Source organism: Furipterus horrens, unplaced genomic scaffold, assembly GCF_987537825.1.
Source record: "Furipterus horrens unplaced genomic scaffold, mFurHor1.1.pri manual_scaffold_8, whole genome shotgun sequence".
Lineage (NCBI taxonomy): Eukaryota > Metazoa > Chordata > Mammalia > Chiroptera > Furipteridae > Furipterus > Furipterus horrens.
The window spans coordinates 30,227,452-30,249,298 of record NW_028327178.1 but is presented as its reverse complement, the minus strand read 5'-3'; the positions used below and the strand labels follow the sequence as shown (position 1 = coordinate 30,249,298).

General features: G+C 35.8%; 1 protein-coding gene across 1 annotated transcript in view; it reads right to left on the bottom strand.

Moving 5' to 3' along the window:
* CCDC178 (coiled-coil domain containing 178) overlaps positions 1 to 21,847 on the bottom strand; it is a 303,687-nt gene that overhangs the window by 54,784 nt on the left and 227,056 nt on the right. The gene's annotated exons all lie outside the window — the stretch shown is intronic.

Sequence of the window (21,847 nt, the reverse complement as noted above, 5' to 3'; positions counted from 1 at the left end):
ATTAGTAATTGACATTGTTCTTTGATCATATAGGCACTGTTTTTCAGGATTCAGGAATGCTTCTTTGGGCCTGGCTACATCAGTATTTTCATGGATCTTGACTCTTTAATTACTATTTACTTTATCCTCTCCAAGGTTATGACTAATCCCTTTGGTAAAGAAGATGGATGCAAAATAAAAATTCATTGATTTTTTTTACTTATGTTTACCTTAAGCTTGGTGCTCTCAAAGTGGTTGGATCACTTGACATTATTTCACATATATATATTCTGTTGTATATAAAATGGCTATATTGTCATATATAATGTTATAATAAAAGGATATGGTTGGTTTTCACACTACATTTTACATTATGGTAAGTATATAAGTTAAAAGATGAGTCTCTGCTTGTTTCAACAAAAGAATGACATTATTCGATCCTCCATCAATGTGCAAATAGAGTGTGAACTATGAAAGAGACAACCACGCTCTAGAGGTATAAACAGATGAAAGACAAGCTATTCACTTCATGTGTCAATATCACACTTCCCCAAGAAATCCAGGAAAAGACTATTTACATGCATATAAAGAGCTTGCCATTGATATAACAACTTCTAGTTATAATGCTTATCAACATCAAGGACACATATTATAAGAGAGCACAATTGATTTTAAAAAATCTTGATTGTGGAGAAGTAGTACTGGAATGGTGGAGGAACAATCTCTGAAAATATACTCCTCTGTGAAGGCAAAATTTTCCAAAAACCAGCTTTTACAGTACTCTGAAAATTTGCCAAATCTTGCAATAATTTGAGGAGCATCCATTGAAGAAAAACGGTTAAATTTATGTAAAAACATCAAGTTTTATGGCATTTCAACTTTCCCTATTCCCATTCTCCTATGTGTAGTTCCTCAAAAAACCTAGAAAATCAACAATCTTGAAACTACAGTAACTGTAAGAATCAATGATCAAGCACTGAAGGCAACACAATGGGTTTGAAGCTCCTTCAAGAGTCCCATTTCTAGAGAATTGTCACTTTTTGACCTGTCTGGCAACTCTCTGGAAAAATCCCATGCTTAGAACTTGTCTTTATTTGACAGGACTCATATCTTAATCAGTGTTAACAAGACTTCCCCCAGGACATTTGTCTAAAACAATCAGTGGTGAATGTTTAACATCTAAGTTGCTAGAGGTGATGATAACTGTTGGGGCCAGCAAAAGGCAACCAAAACACTTAAGGATAAAAGTGGACATGATACATCTTTGGAGGGTCTTAGAAAATTTCCGATACAGTACTGGGGATCTAGAATGCCACACTGATGTTCAGGGCTGTGCATATACCCAAGACACATGATTAAGTGCCCAACTCTCAATTCTGTTTTCTCTGAGGATGCTTCTAAAGCAGGAAGTGAAGGTAAAGGAGAGTTACAAACTGCCAGATTGTTGAATGCATGCCCCCCCCCCCCCGCCCACACACACACAGAGTCCCCTGGCAATTATGTTTTATTGGTTCAGGCATGTAAAGAACTCTCTGTCAAATCATTAGAGAACAACTAACTGAGCTGAGGCTTCAGTGGTTGCACAGGACAAAGAATACAGGCTTTGCAGAATTAGCCCAGGAAAATCATGAAACAAACAAACAAATGACAGCAGCAGCAGCAGCAGCAATAACAACACACAGCAACAACAAACTCTGCAGAGAAGGAATTTGATTCCCACAGTTGACACATTATATTACAGTTCTCAAACAAAATATAAGATATAAGATATGGAATGAAGCAGGAAAGTATGACCCATAGGAAATAACAAGCAGTGAACAGAAAAAAATTCAAAGAAGCCCATGTTTGGTTATCTTAGGCAAAAAATTTAAATCAGCTATTTTAAGTTTATTCAAAGAAGTAAAAAGAAACCATGCTTAAAAAATTTAAGGAATGTATGAGATGATGGTAGACCAAAGAAATAGACTATTAATAAAGAGATAGAAATGATATAAAAAAATTAAAATTCTGGAGTTGAAAAGTACAATGATGGAAATGAAAAATTCACTAGAGGGGTTCAACTACAGATTTAAAGTGGCAGGAGAAAGAATCAAGTAATCTTAAGATAGGTTAATTGGCATTATTAAGTCTAACTAACAGAAAGAAAAATGAACTGAGCCTCAGAGACCTGTGGGAAACCATGAAGCATATCAACATATGTGGAATGGGAATCATAGAATCAGAGGCAAGTCAGAAATGGACAGAACTAGTATTTCAAGAAATAATGAGTAACAATTTCAAACTTTGAAGGAAAATAAACTGTACACTCAAGAAGCTTAGCAAACTCCAAGCAGAATAAACTCAGATATCCACATCTACATATATGATAGTTAAACTATTGAAAGACAAAGAGATATTTTTTTAAGTTAGAAAAATGATATATCACATACAAGGGAGCCTAAAAAACATTAACAGCTGACTTACCATCAGAAACCATGGAGGACAGAAAGATGAGATAGTCAAAGTACTGAAAGAAGATTGTAAACCAAGAATTCTATATCAGTAAAATTATCCTTCAGAAATGAAGAAGTTAAGACATTCATAGATGAACAAAAACAGAGAAATTTTTGTTTATTTTTATTTTTAAATTTATTTTTCTGGCAGACTTTCTCCAAAGAGTATCTTTCAGACTGAAATGAAAGCAGACTGGACAATAACTCAGATATAAATGAAGAAATAAAGAGCATAGTAAAGGTAACTACATAGGTAAATATAAATGGCCATAAATTTTATTTTTGCTTATAACTTTTCTTCTCACATATTAAAAAAAACTGCATAAAGAATTATTTACTAGCGTTGATGGGTTTATAATGTAGATAAATGTTATTTGTATGACTGTAACAGCACAAAGGAGCAAGGTGGAATAGAGCTTATTGAAGCAAAGTTTTTGTATAATATAGAAATAAAGTTAGTATTAATCCAGATTATATTATAAGATATTAGCTGTAATCCCCAGGTAGCTACTAACACAATATCTCAAAAAAGAATTAAAATATCACACAAATTATATCTATTTAACAAAAAAGAATGCAGAATGGGGGATCAAAAAGTAGAACAGAAGAACATAAAACACTTAGAAAAAGTATAGCAAAGAGACAGATGCAGAAAAAGTACTTGAAAAAAACCAACATCTTCAAAACAAAACAAAACAAACAAAATAAAAAAATAGAGGTAAATTCCTAAGTTTGAGAAAGGCCATCCACAAAAGTCCTCAGAGCTAATATACTTACTGGTGAAAGCCAACATTTTCCCATGGTCAGGAAAAAGACAAGAATGTCCACACATCTACTGAACATTGTACTTGTAGTTTTATATGGGGAAATTAGGCTAGGAAATAAATAAAGGCTTTCAGTTTTGAAAAAAGAAATTTAACTGTGTTCATAGAGGAGAGATGACATATAGAAAAATCGTCGGCAGCCGTCCGTCTCGAGAGACGATGGTGTAGCTTCTCAAGAGTCTATCTGCACCGCCGAGAATGGCTGTGCAGTCCGACTCGGGAGTGACATGGTATCTGTCTCCTCCCGTGTTGAATCGACATCTTGTGATGACGCTGAAGCTACAGAGCCTGGGCAGGGTAATATGGAGGGTCTGCTGTTGCCCATGCAGCAGACCCACATATAGAAAAATAAATCTAAAGAATCCATAAAATAACTAGTAGCACCAATAAGTCAAAGTTCTAATAACCTTCCTTTTATTGAAAAACACAAAATAAATAAAAATCAATTATGTTTCTCTACGCTAAGAATGAAAAGCCCAAAAATAAAATTAAGAAAGCAATTGCATTAAAATTGTATCAAAAAGAAAATAATTTGAAATAGTTTTAACAAAAGAGATGCAAAACTTATATTCTGAAAATGATAAACATTGTTGGAAGTAGTTAAAAAACACTTAATAACATAAAAACATCATATACTCATGAATCAGAAAACTTAATATTGTTAAGATGGCAATACTCCTCAATTTGATCTACAGATTCAGCAAAATCCCTATAAAAATGCCAAACTACACTTATTTTTTTGAAAAATTGACAAGCTGTTCCTATAATTCATATGAAAATGTCAAGCACCCCGAAGACCCAAAACAATCTTGCAAAAGAATAAAAATGTTGGAGGATTTCTGATTTCAAAACTTACTACAAAGCAGTGTGGCATTAATATAAGGATAAACACATAGAGGAGAAGAACAGAACTGAGGATCTAGAAAGGAACCTTTATGGTCAGTTGACTTCTGAGAAAAGTGCCAGAATAATTCAATAGAGGACAGAATAGTTTTCTCCACAAATGGTGCTAGAACAAAAGGATATCCACAGAAAAAGAATAAAGTTATATCTTATAGCATACAAATAAAATGAAATAAAAATGGGTGATATCACAGTTAAGAGTTAAAACTATAAAATTCCTAGAAGAAAATCTTTATGATTTTGAATTAGTCAAGACCATCTTAGATATGATGCCAACAGTGTCTAGAGTACATGAGAAACTCATACAAGGCAATAAAAAGGCAAATAACCCTTTCAAAAAATGGTTGAAAGATTTGACTAAACATATTTCTCCACAGAAAATATATAAATGATGAATAAACATATATAATAATGCTAACTGTCATTAGTCATTTGGGAAATCAAATTCAAAATGGGATAGCACCTCATATTCACTGAGATGGCTAAACAACAACAGCAACAACAGCAACAACAGCAACAGAAACAAAAGTGCTGGTGAAGATATGGAGAAGTTGGAATTTTCATACATTGCTGGTGAATTGTACAATGATGCAGCCATTTAGGGAAACATAGTGGTAGTCCCTCAAAATGTTAAACATAGAGCTACCATATGACTATGATTTCACTACTAGGTATATACCCAAAAGAAAAGTAAATACATGTTCACACATTCATTGTACATGAATGTTCATAGCAGCAGCGTAATTAACTTTCCAAAGTGGAAATAACCAAAATGCCAATCAAGTGATGAATGAATAAACAAAATGTGGTATATCCATGCCATGAAATATTACTCAACCATCAAAAGGATGAATTATAGATAAAACATTAATGAGCCTTAAAAACATTATGTTTAGTGAAAGAAGACAGTGATAAAAGGCCACATTCTCTATAACCACATTTATTAAAATGTGCAGAATAGACAAATTTATAGATACACAAAATAGATTATTAATTGTAGGCCTGAATGTAGGAGGGAATTCAGTATGGCTACTAATGGAATGTGGGTTGCTCTTTGGAGTATTTAAATGTTCAAGTTTAGATAGTGGTGATGGTTACCCAACTCTGAATATACAAAAAATCACTGAATTGAATACTTAAGAAAGGGTGAATTTTATATATAAATTATATCTCAATAAAACTATTAAAAATATTTTATGTTTGCATTACAGATAACTGGAGCTGGTATAAAGCCACATTTCTGATTTTATGAGATACTTTTATGCCAATAAAATAGCTTGCTCATATATGGGTCCTCCAGAGAATCCCTGAGGAACTGCTATGATAGAAAGTTATGGTCCTACGTTACTACTTGTTTAATTATCTGCTTTCTCATACTTATCTTTATGTTGAGGGCAGAAACAGTCCATCTCGCTCTCACAGTGCTGTGAATAGGCATTTAGTGACTACTTTTGAGTTCATGAGTAAATGAATGAAAGGGTGAATAAATAAATGAATGAATGAAAGCTGAAAGCCAAATATCATCAAAAGGTTGGTATATGCATAAAGTATAGACAATATAGATTTATTCTGTAAAGAGAATACGTAACAAGTGGATCAAGCAAAAAAAACATTCCTTTTATATAAACATTTCTAAGGCTGGCACAGAGAGAACCCAGTTGAAGATCATATGTCTCTCTCTTTTTTTATCCTAGATTGCCCGAGGCTTCTGTGATCATTCATTTAGTTTCCAAATAACCCTATAGCTAGCATACAACTAACCTGTGAACACAATGCTAAGGAAATATATTGTTTCTCAACTTTTACACAGAGTATATTTCCCACTACTGATTAATAAGCAAAAGAAAGAAAAAAATTTACTGAGCACTGACATGGTGTCAGACACTGTGAAAGATGTCTTATTTATATTATTTAATTTATTTTCCTCGACAATTCCATTAAGTTTTATTCCCTGACGCTCTCCTCAATTTACAGTAAAGAAAACTGAGGCTCTAGGCTGATTTAGTTTTCCCAATGTTATAAAGCATATAAATCAAGAGACATGATTTTGACTCCTCTATTTAACATCAAAACTCATAAGTACTCTTTGTGATCAAGTAAGTTTGAGCTTAACATTAGTCTGAATACCAGGAGCTAGTAACCAGGGACCTGAAGACCCTGATAATCATGCATCTCATCATCCTCTGAACTGAGAGACTACACTCTTATTATCTGGTGTTTCCAACCAACTAGTTACAATACAGAGATAGGCAGAGTAAATCTTTTAGAAAACAGCATGGCTAAAGTACATATTGCCTATAAGTTACTCATTCAAATTTAACAATATAGGCAGGTTGGAAGTAAAAAGATGGGAAAATAATACAACATGAAAACATGAACCAAAGGAAAGCAAGAATGACTATGTTAATATCAAATAATATAGGCTTCATTGCAAACAAAATAATCCAAAACATAGAGAAATACTATATAATGATAAAAGAAGCAATCTATCTAAGTATGTCTGGGCCATAAAACAGAGTGGTGAAATACAGGGGTGGATAAAAGGAGGTTGACAATTGTGAGTACATGAAACATACTTTTTCTTGTATTATTAATTATCATATTATTTTCCATACAAATAATTATAAACCTACTTGTTCCCACCCCCTTTCTGAAGAAAAAAACATAAAAAAAGAAGAACTAGAAAAATTCACAATTATGATTAGAGGTTTCATCACTTTTCTCAATAATTTATAGAACAACTATACAAAAACTCATTAAGGATAGAGAACTCAACAGCATCACCAACAAACAGGGTTTAATCAACATTTATAGAACACTCCACCTAACAATAGCAGAAAACAGTTTTTTTAAAGATCCCATGGAAGATATATGATAGACCATATACTGGTCTATCAACAAATTAAAAAAAATTGAAAACATACCAAATATGTTCTTTAGCCACAATGAAATCAAATTAGAATTCCATAACAGAAAAATAAACAATGCATTTCTAAATAATTCATAAGGCAATGAGGAAGTATCAAGGGAAACTTAATTTTCTGAATGAGAATAAGAATGCAACATATTAGATTTGTGGGGCACAGATAATGCAGTGCTGAGAGGGAAATTAATAGCACCATGCATACATTAAGAGAAACAAAAGCTCTCAAATAATAATCTTAGCTCTCCAGCCCACTCAAAAATCTGGAAAAATAAGAGTTAAGTAAGTTGAAAGCAAATGGAAGGGGGAAACCTCAGAAATCAAAGATATTGAACAAAGAAAGACAATAAAAAAAATGAATGAAATAAAAAGGTAGTTATCTGAAAATATCAATAAAATCAGCAAACCTTTAGCAAGACCTACAGAGAAAAAAAGGCACAAATTACTAATATCAGAAGTGAAACAGAGAATATCTTTACTGACCCTGTTGACACCAAAACAATGACAAAGAAACACTACAAGCTAGCTCTATAAATATACACACAAAAAAATTACAACCTGAATAAAATGAACCAAGTAGTTCATTCTCAAAAAGTATAGACTACTACTACGTACATACTATGAAACATTCTACCTAATCAATAATTATTTAATTATAATTTAACCAGCTGTCCATTATACATTTACTCATTCAACATGTTATTTGAACAATACGTCTGATATAAAGCACATTCTGTCACATGCATATGAATATAAAAATGAATAATACATTACTCTTGCTAAAACTTCAGGAATGGGTATCTCCTTTCAAGAGGATATGCAACATAATATGTGCTTATTTAAGGTCAGCTGTTTGGGAATGCACCAGTGAAAATGAGGTAGAACTCCTAAGACAGGTACAAATCAAACTCCCATGAGTTTTGGAGAAGAAAGTTCAGTTCTCGTAAGGTGCAGGGAAGAATATTTATAATAGAGGAAGTAGTCTTTGACCTCTGGCTTGATGATAGAGTTAAATTGGAGGGGAACGTCCTCAGAGTCAGCATGAAGAGGCTGAGCTTAAGCACACAGGCAGACATGAAGCTCAGAGTATCAGTTTAAAAGCTTGGTCAAAGAGAAGGGAGAGTAATGAGAAAAAATGAGTGAAGTTCAGGATTAAGGTTGTACAACATCTGTTGGGAAAAACATAAGGCAAGGCTTTTAAAAATAGGAAAAATATTCTATACTTTTTAAAGGTTGACTGGAAATAAAGTTTTTGAAAATTCACTGAAGTTTATTTTGTTTGCAAGCAATTGTAGCAGCAATGGGGATTTACATGCCTTATAGATTTATTTCTTGAATAGTTATGTGGTGCTTTATATTTATTTTCCATGTCATTGAACTTCATTTCAATTAGAAACAGGTACAAAAATGTCAAATGTAGTAGAAACAGACCTAAACTCATCTTCAACTTATGAGGATACCCATTGGATTTGTCATGTTTTCATAATTTCTATATAATTGACATTTATTTAGTATGTAGATCAGTAACGGCTGGTTTGGCTCAGTGGATTGAGCGTCGGCCTGCGAGCTAAGTGTCGCTGGTTCGATCTTCCAGTCAGGGCACATCAGAGAAGGAAAACTCTGATTCCAAAAAACCTCCGCTGCCTTGAGGCATACCTCTTCAGGGGAAAGGCTAAGGGAGTAAACTCCGACAGAAAATCCGGAGCCGGAGTCCCTAAGGCGGTTTGACGTTGTAGTCAACACCGGCAACTCCTGCGGCGCACCTGAAGCCAAGCTGTATTGACTCCGTCTTTCCCTTGGATCCTTCAGCTGCGAAGAGAGGGGGGGTCTGCTGCATGGGCAACAGCAGACCCTCCATATCACCCTGCCCAGGCTCTGTAGCTTCAGCTTCACTGGAGAGGACACTCCAGCGTCATCGCAAGATGTCGATTCAACACGGGAGGAGACAGATACCGTGTCACTCCCGAGTCGGACTGCACAGCCATTCTCGGCGGTGCAGATAGACTCTTAAGAAGCTACACCATCATCTCTCGAGACGGACGGCTGCCGACGGAGATCAGTAAAGTCATATATAAAGAAAATATAAAAAGAAAATACTTGCAATTCCCTTTGTGCCTTATTTTAAAACTTATTCATTGTTTCTTTAATTAAATTGTTCTATTATTTATTATTTGTCACCTTTTGTTAGATCTTGTATTAGTCATAGGGTATAAAAAGTGACCAAGACATGTACTATCATAAAAAAAAATCAGTAGTTGTTATAAAAGCACTAGACATACTATGAATATACATCAGAGAGAGAAAATAACCAAGAAAGCTTTATGAAGGAGATGATATTTTCACTGAGACTCAAAAAATAATTCAGACTATAGGAATTGGATTGGGTAGGGGCATTCTAGAAAGGGATGGCATGAGCAAAGGTGCAGAGTGAAAAGCATCATGGTATATAGAGGAGAACTACACATAATTTAGTAATTCTGGAATATAAAATGTAAAAAAGATGACAACAGCTCACAATAAAAATAGGAGTCTGGCACGGGTCAGATTATTAGGAGTGTGGACTTGCAGGGTCATTGAAGGACTTCAAACAGCTGTGAGGGGGGATGTATTAGAAATCTTAATTCTAGCTTCAGAGAGACAAAATAGGAAGCTATAGAGGTAACCCCAAGGAAAAATGATAAATGTGTAAACTAGGACAATGATAATAGTGGTAGTAAAGAAAGACAATGGACTCAAAATTTGTTCAGCATGTTAATAATAAAGACTTGAAATTGTACATGGGATAGTGAGAAAGCAAAGAGTCAGTGAAGACAATCAGGTCTCTGTAGTGATAACTGGGTCAGTGATGGCATGGCCAAGTAAAAGAAAAAAATAATAAACCATAGAAGCAACAGAATTTAAGAGGAAAATAAAGAGTTGTACATTTTCTGTTCCAGGTGCATATAAAATTTTTTTTTTCAGATTTAATGTGTTTTATTGATTAAAATATTACATTTGTGCCAATTTCCCTTCCCTCTGCTCCCCTCCACCTGGTGGCCCCCCTCCCTCCAGTTGTCCCCCCCTTTTAGATTATGTCCATTAGTTGTGCATACAGTTCCTCCCAACCTCTCTCCGTCTATTCTATTCCCTCCTACCTTGATCCCCAATTCCTATATCATCTCCCTCCCTTTCCCCATTCCCCCTCCCTGTTGACCTCCCCCCAATATGCTTCCCGTACCCACAGCTCCTTTTCACTCTCGTTGCCTATTTAGTTTGCCTTTGTTTCATCTCCCTAGCTTCTGTTTTGTTTTTTTTTAAACCAGTCCCTTTAACATCTCATATAACAGTGGTTTGGATCTAATGAACTCTTTCAGTTTTATTTTGTCCTGGAAACACTTTCTCTGTCCTTCTATTCTGAATGACAATTTCGCTGGGTAGAGTATTCGTGGTTGTAGGTTTTGGATTTTCATTACTTTGAATATTTCTTGCCAGTCTCTTCTTGCCTGTAGGGTTTCCCTTGAGAAGTCAGCTGATAGTCTAATTGGGACCCCTTTGTACATAATTCTTTTCTTCTCTCTTGCTGCTTTTAAGATTCTCTCTTTATCTTTAATTTTTGACATTTTGATTATAATGTGTCTTGGAGTGGTTCTCCCTGGGTCCAGTCTCTTGGGAACTCTCCTTGCTTCCTGTACCTGCAAGTCTATTCCCTTCCCCAAGTCTGGGAAGTTCTCCTTTATTATATTTTCACTCAATTTTTCAAGTTCTAGTTCATCTTCCTCATTCTCTGGCAAACCAATGATTCTTATGTTGGGCCTTTTATAGCTGTCCCAGAGGTTTCTGATCCTTTCATTGTTGCTTCCCATTTCCTCTCGCTGCATTGGTTGACTGCTTGTTCCTTCTCCATATTCCAGTTTGTTGAAATGAACTCTGGCTTTTATTTCTTTTCCTTCTGTCTCGTATGCGGTTTTGTTCCTTTCGTTATGAAAGTTTTTCGCTTCTTTCATATCTTTTTCCTGCTCTTTTGTGAATTCTGTAAGCCATCTGTTAACAATGGCCCAGAACTGAGCCTCTGACAGGTTTCTTATCTGTTCATCTGTCAGGTGCTCTATCTGCTGCCTGGTGAGTTGTGTCACCGGGATTTCTATAGTTGTCTGCCTCATTTTGACAGATGCGTTTTGTTTTCTTGGGCTGGCTGTCGGGGGCAGTGCCTGTGTACACGTCACAAATCAGCGACCGGCCGGCGCCTGCCTGTCCGCGACCTATTTCGCAGCCCTGTGGTGCTTTCTTTGGGGGCGGGGGTCCAAGATGGATTCACACAGTTATTCAGCTAGGAGACCGGGATCCGTCCTCCCGCCCCCCTGGGCCTCACTGTTCAAGGCGATGCGGCGGCCGCTCTCCCCAGCGCCGGAGTCACGCACCGGCAGGGGCTTGGCCGCAGCCGGGACTCCTCGCGGGGTCGCGCACCGCCAGGGGCTTGACGGATCCGGGATTCCTCGCCGCCCGCCATTGTCCAGGTGCGACCGCAAACAGCACTGCCCTCTTTAACTCTTACCTGCCCAAATGGCACCGCTGGTTTATAACTTCATATGTTGGACTTCCGTGTAGTTTTATTTTCTGGAATTTCTAGTTATCCTTTGTTTTGAAGTAGTTGTATTCCTTTATAGTTGTAGAGGGAGACCTACCGTGTCCGTCTAAGCCTCCATCTTGGCCGGATCCTACCTCCTAAAATTTTTACTTGTAGATAATCAGTGGTTGAGAGATATAAAAGTCTTAAGCTCAGCAAAGAAACTTGGTGTGGATAAAGATTTGAGAGTCATTACCTATGTATATGATGCCATGAAAATGAATATGAGCACCCAGAAACAACAGAGTTAATAGAGCAAAGGAAATTGTCAATGATTATGTGGATTGAAAGGTGAAGAGTCTGTGTAGGAGACTAAGACTAATGCATGCAATGGTCAGGGAAGACCTGTAGAGAATAGTTCTTTGGGAGCCAAGAGGATGTCAGTGTAATAACGAATAGCATCTATTGTAGTGTGAATGTTTGTGTTTCCCCACAATTCATATGTTGAAATCATAATCCCTAAAATGATAATATTAGGAGGCAGTGTCTTGGAAGGTACTTAGTTCATGAGGGTGGAGCCCTCATGAATGGGATCAGTGTTCTTATAGAAGAGAACCACAGAGCTCCCTCACCCCTTCCATCATGTGAGGACATGGTGAGAAGGAGCTTGCTATGAACCAGGAAGGGCGCTCACCAGAACATGAGCATGCTGGCATCTTGGTCTTGGACTTTCCAGCCTTTAGAACTGTAAGGAATACATTTCTGTTGTTCGTAAGCTACTCAGCCTTTGGCTTTTTCTTATAGTAGCTTGAATGGACTAAAGGGACATCTAAACCCACACCTAAGAACATGAAATACAATAGAAAAGCCCTGTAAGACAATGATTGAAGTATAATGCATACCTAATAAAAATAAATCTTTTGGAAAATTATTTTATTTAACAAAAGCACCAAGGCATTAATAGAATGTGTTAATTGTGAGTGAGGCTAAAAGTAGTAGGTTCAAATATCATACTGGTTATTTGAATTCCTAAGTTCCTTTTATTGAGACTCTTGAGAAAGCAGATGGTGTATTGGTATATTTTTAAAATCAAATTTTTTCTAGTACATTTTCTCACAAAACTCCAAAATCAGATTTTAAATACTTCTGTTCTTGAGAAAAATTTCAGTCAACTAGCATTATTAGTTCTTTGTTCATTTATTAGAACAAAGTCACTGAATTTAAAGTTTATTTTTCTTCCATATTTGACTGATAGGTACTTCTCCCTCTGAAAATATTTTTCTTGCCTTCTTGACAGTGAAGAATTCTAAACTTACTCTCTATGGTCCAGTCTCAGGATGTGCATGCCTTCTTCATTCTCAGGAACTTTATGAAAACATTTAAATATTTATATCAGATCTTCAACTCTCTCTGCTTCTTCAAGGAACCACGTTAGAGAACAATACTAAAGCTATATTTTAATTCTGTTTAGTAATAATGTATACTGGATTTTAAAATTTTCAACAGGAAAACTAGTCTCTTCATTAAACCATTAAGTATTAGTAGAAATGATGTTTTACTCATTTCTAAAGGTGCAGAAAAATTATTTGAAGTAATCTAGATATGGAAGCAAGAGGTAGCATTGTTGCCATATAATAGAAATAATGAAATGTGATCTTTAAATAAAATAAGAGCCTATACTATCTACTTAATAATTTGAATTTTTTTCCTTCTTTAGTCACTGAGGAGCTAGTGGCACTTATATTGCAAACTATGCAGAAATTAGATCTGATCAGAAAACATCTCTCTATTTTCTAAAGAAAAGCATGATCATTACAGGTTTCTACAGCTAGCAAAGGAAAAGTAGGTCACTTACCAGAGCAAACAATTATAGATGCTTTATTTCTAAAACTTCTATTTTTATGACACGATCTAAAATGCTGGGGATTCAACATGGTTATATTAACCAGAACCCTGGCTGGTTTGGCTCAGTGGATTGAGCGTTGGCCTGCGAGCTAAGTGTCGCTGGTTCGATCTTCCAGTCAGGGCGCATCAGAGAAGGAAAACTCTGACTCCAAAAAACCTCCGCTGCCTTGCGGCATACCTCTTCAGGGGAAAGGCTAAGGGAGTAAACCCCGACAGAAAATCCGGAGCCGGAGTCCCTAAGGCGGTTTGACATTGTAGTCAACACCGGCAACTCCTGCGGCGCACCTGAAGCCAAGCTGTATTGACTCCGTCTTTCCCTTGGATCCTTCAGCTGCGAAGAGAGGGGGGTTCTGCTGCATGGGCAACAGCAGACCCTCCATATCACCCTGCCCAGGCTCTGTAGCTTCAGCTTCACTGGAGAGGACACTCCAGCGTCATCGCAAGATGTCGATTCAACACGGGAGGAGACAGATACCGTGTCACTCCCGAGTCGGACTGCACAGCCATTCTCGGCGGTGCAGATAGACTCTTAAGAAGCTACACCATCGTCTCTCGAGGCTCTGTAGCTTCAGCTTCACTGGAGAGGACACTCCAGCGTCATCGCAAGATGTCGATTCAACACGGGAGGAGACAGACACCGTGTCACTCCCGAGTCGGACTGCACAACCATTCTCGGCGGTGCAGATAGACTCTTAAGAAGCTACACCATCGTCTCTCAAGACGGACGGCTGCCGACGACGATATTAACCAGAGATTGTTGAATAAGACAGAAGTAAGGATAAAATTGTAAAACTTGGCAAGAAAGGTCATGTCTCAAAATTATATAAATGCATCAGGAAAGCTTGGAGTTAGACTACAAAGTGGAGGTTATGTCATAAAAGTTTAAGATGTATAATTACATATCTTTAATTTTCTCATATCTTTAATATCGGCCTTTATTTCACTTACCGCTTTTTTCTTTCATAGTAATATGTCAATAAATTACATGTACTTGTATTATTAAATAAGAAAATGCAGCTTTGGACTTCCACTTCTGACTCATTGCCCGACAAGGTATGCCAAGAGACCTTCTGCTGCAGAACAACTAAAACCTAGAATGACACATTCTTTGGAATATATGTCTCCAAGGAGGTAGTGATTGCTTCCAAGAGTCTCTTCTACTCCCTTAAAAAAAAAAATCAGAGCAGGGATCAGAGCATCAAGAAACTTGGGTTTATTCAAAGCCTGAGTCATTAGTTGAGGAGAAGGGTGAAGTTATCTAAGAAGAGATGCTGTTAGCATCATTGATATCTGAAAATGGGAATCTAAGACAAATTAAAGGTGGAGAAGGGGACACTTGGACTCCCACATACATCTGTCTAAAGGAGCAAGCTACACATCATCGTGGAGAAATACTTGATTAATTCTAAATATATAGCAAGGATTCCCACTTGTAAAGTTTAAGCAATGACCTCACATCAAGGATTACAAAACAAGAGGGTAAGTCAGAAAAAACAACAAGAAACATATTTGAAATGCCAAAAACTCAGATTTTCAAACTATAATATGCAAAAACATATGTTATGTATAAAGTATTAAAAAGTAAACTTCACAGTCACAAAGAAGACCAGCCAAAAGAGAATATTAAGAATAAACAAGAGAAATAAAATACAATAAACAGAACTTCTAGAAATATAATATATAAATCTTCAAACACTTAATGGGATGAGGAGTGATATGAAGAAATGCGAAGGATGAATAAGAAAGGCTTAGACATTTATCCTTGGGGTCGCAGAATGAGAATGAGAGAAGGAGGTAAGATACTGGAGCGCACCTTAATCTCAGTCTCTTCACATGTCTGAACATCAAAAAGGTGAGCTAACAAATCACCTTTGGTTCATGCCCACAATGTAATTAAGAAGACAGAGAGACTAAAAACCCCATTTTACAGGAAAGCAGGGAAATACACTTCCAAAGCCCAGCAGAGCCAGCTCTGGAGCACATACTGGAATGAAGCATTGAGCAGGGACTGTATGGAACAGTGAAGCAGGCTCCAAAATCCAGGTGGTGGCCTAACACAGACGTTGTCACTGAGGGTTTACCCTCTGGGGGGGGGGGCATTTTTGAATAAAAGATACTTGCAGGAGATCTGATACATGATGGTTCAAATGGTCTCTCCTAAATATGTGGCACCGGACCCAGCAGTTTTGGAAAGGCACTACTTCAGGTTGAGAGAGAGCACTGTAAAAGGCAGATGCGTCCCTCAGTGTAAGAAGAAAATGGCTAAAGACAATGACCTTACGTAATTGAAGTCTCTGAATATAAACATATATATGTCAATTGAATAGAATTAAAATGTATGATGATGACTCAAGGATACTTTTTTTTTAAATGGAAGACCAGACTCTACATATGGAAAAGGCACAATGTGTAAACTGGGAGAATGGCCCCAGAATGGTCACCTTCTAGATACATACGTTAGTAAACTAATATCCTTTATAGACAAAGTAAATAACCCTATGGGCAAAAAATCCAAGTCATTCAGAAAGGAAAAAATATCAGTAAGCTTCTCAATAACAATGTAGAAAGCAAGACAACAACAGAGCAATTCTTCAAAAATGTCTTGAAATAAAGTATGAGCCAGTTCTGTCCTTTTGGTATCAAATCTATACATGTAAGAACTCAGAAATAGCACACATTTCCTGGGCAAAATGCCAGAGGGCAGAATTCCTTCACTCAGAAGATGACTTGGGAAATTGTGGTAAACTAGCAGCATTAAATGTAGGTAGTAATTGTACATCTAAGACTAAAATGAAGCTATAATAAGTTGGGAAAATAATATAAAATACTATGGGCCCCAAAGTCTTGAAATAACACAATTTTAAACATAGAATTCAAAGATGAAAGAAAGGAAAAACTATAATAATCTCAATGATACTCATTGGTAATGGGTACAAGTAAAGCATATTATTTAAAATTGTTGAAATGACTAGTAGAAGCCCAATTAACATTTTTAGAAACTACAATTTACCAAAACGGAGCCCAGTAGAGACAGAAAATTTAAAAATACACATATCCATATAAAAAAATAGAGAGCTTTTCAAAGCTCATCAAGCAAAATAAACAGCTACCTTGTTGTTATTTTGACAGAGGAATTCAACCAGGCTTTTAAATCTCATATAATCCCAAAGCTACTATTCTTTTCAAAAGCATTGAAAAATAAGGCAAACTTAGAAATATTTTAATGCAGTGAGCATAACATTAATATATAAAATTTTAAAGGCTGTCAAAATAGAAAACTACAGAATAATCTCAAGTCACAGATTTGGGTGGCAATTAGGATTTTTTTTTAAATCATAATTTCATATAAATTAAGTTGCCAGCATAAAATTCAAAAGTTGTCATATTCTCCAGTATATATTTTTACCCAGAAAAATATTCTGAGGAGTAATCAAACCTCTGGAATCAGATTTAAAAAGAAATTATAGCACAACACTAAAGATCAAAATTTTTAGCAATTAAATATACATGATATTTTAAAACGCAGATTGCATACTTGAATCACATTCAGCACTGTCTGTCCCTTAATTTTTCATCCTTATATTATTTTAGTCTAATAAAACATGTAACTATTGAAATCACATGGTACTATACAATATACTAGGAGAAAGCAAAACAAAATTATATTTAAAGATATTAGAATGATAGTTAAGACTTTGCAATTGGTATGCAGAGGTTGACTTGCTTTTAACTATATATATTACTTAAGAAAATGAATTAGTTTACTTAGAAGAAAATAAGTTACTTTACTTTTCTAAGTAAATTTCCTCATCTGTAAAATGGCAATAATAATACTTCTACATAGTATAACTCTGAGGATTAAAACATATATTCATAAAACTTGTATAGGACTGATGCATAGAGTATGTAATAAATAATCTACTGTTGATAATGTCATAGTAAATGATAAACAAAAGGTAACTTAATATCTATGCCTACATTTTATCTTGCGTATTCATGGTGTGTCTCCAGTATTAACCATAGTGCTAAGCATATAGCAGGTTCTTATTAAATATTTGCTAATTAACAATTTAAATAGTTATTAAATATTTACTTTGCCAAGTCCTGAGGAAAATGCTTAAAGGAACAAATAAAACATTCAATTTTATCTCTTCTCATAAGAAACTTAGAGTCTAACAAATGAAAATATGTGTCAAAACTCTAATCTGATTTGCTTTGGCCTTTATCTGTATGAATTCTTAGGTGTCATGATAAAGTAATTCCATCCTATTTACATACAGTTAAAATAGTTCATTCTTCACATTTCCTGTAATGAAAATGCATGCACTAACAGAGCAACACCCATCACAGGTGTAGCCTGGGAGTCACCAGATTTCCAAATAAAAGGTTTTTAGTATATTATGTAGTTGAATGGTAGATGGTTTTAGCTTTAACAAACATGAAATGAATGTGTATATATTAAAAAGAATTTAGATTAGGATATATTAGGCTTGATTTCTAGCTAATTATCAAAGGAGTAACCTGTTTTTAATATTTTAATATTTTATAACTTGTATCTAGGTCTAAAAACTTAAGGCTTTTTTCTCCCCATACCTGGAAATCTTTGGCCAGGGACACATCACTACTGTTTGGCATGTTATGTTCAAACATAAATTCCATCACTCACCCTTTCAAACCATTTTCAAATTATGGATGTTTTGGTAGCCTGAACTAATTTTTGATGGCCTTGAGAAAGACAATGTCTCATATCCTACTATTTTAATACAAAATAAGTACAGCATGCACTTATTACAAATGAAAACCTTTCTAAAACAAAGCTAACTAAAAGCAAAAAAATACAATTATTTCAGAACCTTATACTTATAATTTAAAATATTTTAGAAGAAAAAAATTGAACTATTAACTAATGTATGATAATGCTACAATCCATACTTCAGTGAGAAATGAAACAATCTATGTCTGCTACTGAAAGCTATTTCATATACTCATTCAAAGATAATTTAAACTTTCATTACTAAAGATAAGACTATATTCAGAAATATAGAAATATCTTCTACAACTAATATTTGATCGACTCTCACAATGTAAATGATTCTTCACGTTAACTCAGCTCTGACATGTATGTGTATGGTGAAAACATTGTATTAGAAATAGAATTGTACTACCTTTGGTATGTAGAAATGCAACTAACTGTTTTCTGTCTTTATGTTACTTAAAAAAATAAACTGAAATGGGAAAGATGTCACAATTTATTCTACTTTAGTTGCTTCAGTGCTAAATTATCAGAGCAGAATTAGGAGGAAAAATACAAGGAGCACAATAAAGAAAACGTGAATTCAAACCTCAGGCTCATGATGTCCCAGAGCAGATATTAATGGTTTTGCTCTAAGTTCATTCTTTTCCTTCCATAGCTTCTGTGTCTCATAGTTTTAACCAATATGTTATAAAGTGGTAGCCTACACTTTGGGAGTTTCATTTGTGTGATGTGTATGCATTTTACTAACTTTGTTAAGTATGAAACTATCAGCTTCCCAAATGATACCTCTAATTTTGTATACTTGGGGGCATAAAATATTTTTTATGGATGAAACTTTGTCTGCTTAATCCATCTGCCAGCAAGTTCTTTTTTTTTTTTTTTTTTCTGGCCCAAATATTGCTCAGGGCCTTCAAGTGTTTCTTCATCTGTGAAATGAAAAGAGGTACTTCCAACCTAAAATGCCTTGATCTTCATGTCCCCTTGTAAGTTCAAAAATCTTTCTACAGACTTATAGACTAAGCAGCAAAGAACACAGCAGTCTGGATGCACCCTTAACTTTCTTTAACTCTCTATAAGGAAGCCTAATGATGAGCTGGGTTTTGCTGTTTTTTAGTACAGTGTATTTACACTTATTCGAGGGTATGCTAAGTCAAGGGTTTTGTCTTCAAGAAAAGCACTTGCTTAAATACTAGCTATCATTTTGCTTTCTATTGAAAAGCAACTTTAACCCTTCTAAACATAAAAGATCAACATTGAAGCTTAAGGTTTGCAGGAATGACAAATCATATGTATTCACAGTTAAAGTCCATCCCCCTAAAAATATATGTTGCCGTCTTATCCCCAGTACCTCCGAATGTGACCTATTTGGAAATAAGGGCAATCAAGGTAAAATTAGGGCAATAGTGCAGGCCCTAATCCAATATAATTGGTGCCTTTTTACAAAGGAGAAACCTGAATTCAGAGACAGACAGACCAAAAGGGCAGACACTGTGAAGATGGCCATCTACAAGCCAATGAACGCCTAAAACTATAGGAAGCTGGAAGAGAGGCCTGAGATAGATCCTTCTCTAGAGCCTTCAGAGAGACCTTAATCTTGGATTTGGATCATCCAGAGCTGTATGATAATCCATTTTGGTTTGTCTAAGCCGCCCGGTTTGTGGTACTTTGTTATGAGGTCCCTAGAAAATGAAAAGATTATGCTTCAAATATTCTGACTCAGTTTTCTAGTAATAATTTGTGAGAACTACATTGTGTTATAGTAGAACATTCTAGAAGTTTCTAAAAAAAGAGACTCTGGCACTAGAAAAATTTTTTGCATTATGAAATAGGGCCATTCTTGAGTTTTTTCATAATTATGAAATGACCCATGATATAAAAATATTTATTATGCAAATGACAAATATTCAGCTTATTTGTTTTATACCTATGTTTTTATTTACAGATAGTTTTAGACACAAAAAATTTCTGGAGGTTTTATCATTGTATAAAAAAAGAAAATCTCCAGGAATTTTTGTTCTGTATCCTGACTGTGAATTGCTACTTCTATCTTTTAATCTTAAGAGTAATTATTGAATAAAGATTTAAGGATAACTTCATTTTTGTCAAATGAAAGTGTAGAAAATAGGTAGTAGACAAGTTTGAGGCCTGAAATTATATATTATAGTTTCAGAGATGTTCTTCCCATCCTTTATATAGTCTCTAGTAAAACTCTATCTCCAACACTAAGGCATGTCCTAAAATATTGCAAGAATTCCTAAACTTCACTTAGCAAATGACTCCTACTCCACTTCTACACTACCACCAGAATGTCGTCGTCGGCAGCCGTCCGTCTCGAGAGACGATGGTGTAGCTTCTTAAGAGTCTATCTGCACCGCCGAGAATGGTTGTGCAGTCCGACTCGGGAGTGACACGGTATCTGTCTCCTCCCGTGTTGAATCGACATCTTGCGATGACGCTGGAGTGTCCTCTCCAGTGAAGCTGAAGCTACAGAGCCTCGAGAGACGATGGTGTAGCTTCTTAAGAGTCTATCTGCACCGCCGAGAATGGCTGTGCAGTCCGACTCGGGAGTGACACGGTATCTGTCTCCTCCCGTGTTGAATCGACATCTTGCGATGACGCTGGGGTGTCCTCTCCAGTGAAGCTGAAGCTACAGAGCCTAGGCAGGGTGATATGGAGGGTCTGCTGTTGCCCATGCAGCAGACCCCCCCCTCTCTTCGCAGCTGAAGGGTCCAAGGGAAAGACGGAGTCAATACAGCTTGGCTTCAGGTGCGCCGCAGGAGTTGCCGGTGTTGACTACAACGTCAAACCGCCCTACGGACTCTGGCTCCGGATTTTCTGTTGGGGTTTACTCCCTTAGCCTTTCCCCTGAAGAGGTATGCCGCAAGGCAGCGGAGGTTTTTTGGAGTCAGAGTTTTCCTTCTCTGATGTACCCTGACTGGAAGATCGAACCAGCGACACTTAGCTCGCAGGCCGACGCTCAATCCACTGAGCCAAACCAGCCAGGGTGACCACCAGAATGAAACCCAGATTAATTAGGTCACTATAATGTAAACACCAGAGATACAATTTAAGTTTATGATGACACTGGGTTCTAATAAACTGACAATAAAATTATTAAATATTTCTTACCACACACCTAGCTGTAATTTACTATAAAACAAACCAAAAAAGTTGAGGACTAATTAAATGCAAGGTTTAGCATAGGGTAAATCACCTGCTTCAAAGATAACGTATTAACTTCTTTTATAACCTAACAATATGATTTTTAAAAATTAGGATTTAGTGTATTTTTAACTTATGAAATCACACAAAGCTATGAAACAATATCTGTGATACTGGATAAATTATAAAGATATATAAGCACAAGTATTAGATTTAACATGATTTAAAAAGTGTATAACTATATACCTCACAAAGTTTAACCTAATTATTATCATACTTTTGTGTTGTTGTATATAAAATTTTACCAATTTACATCGTATCAAAGTAATTTACATGGCATTTGTTAACTTAGAATTTATA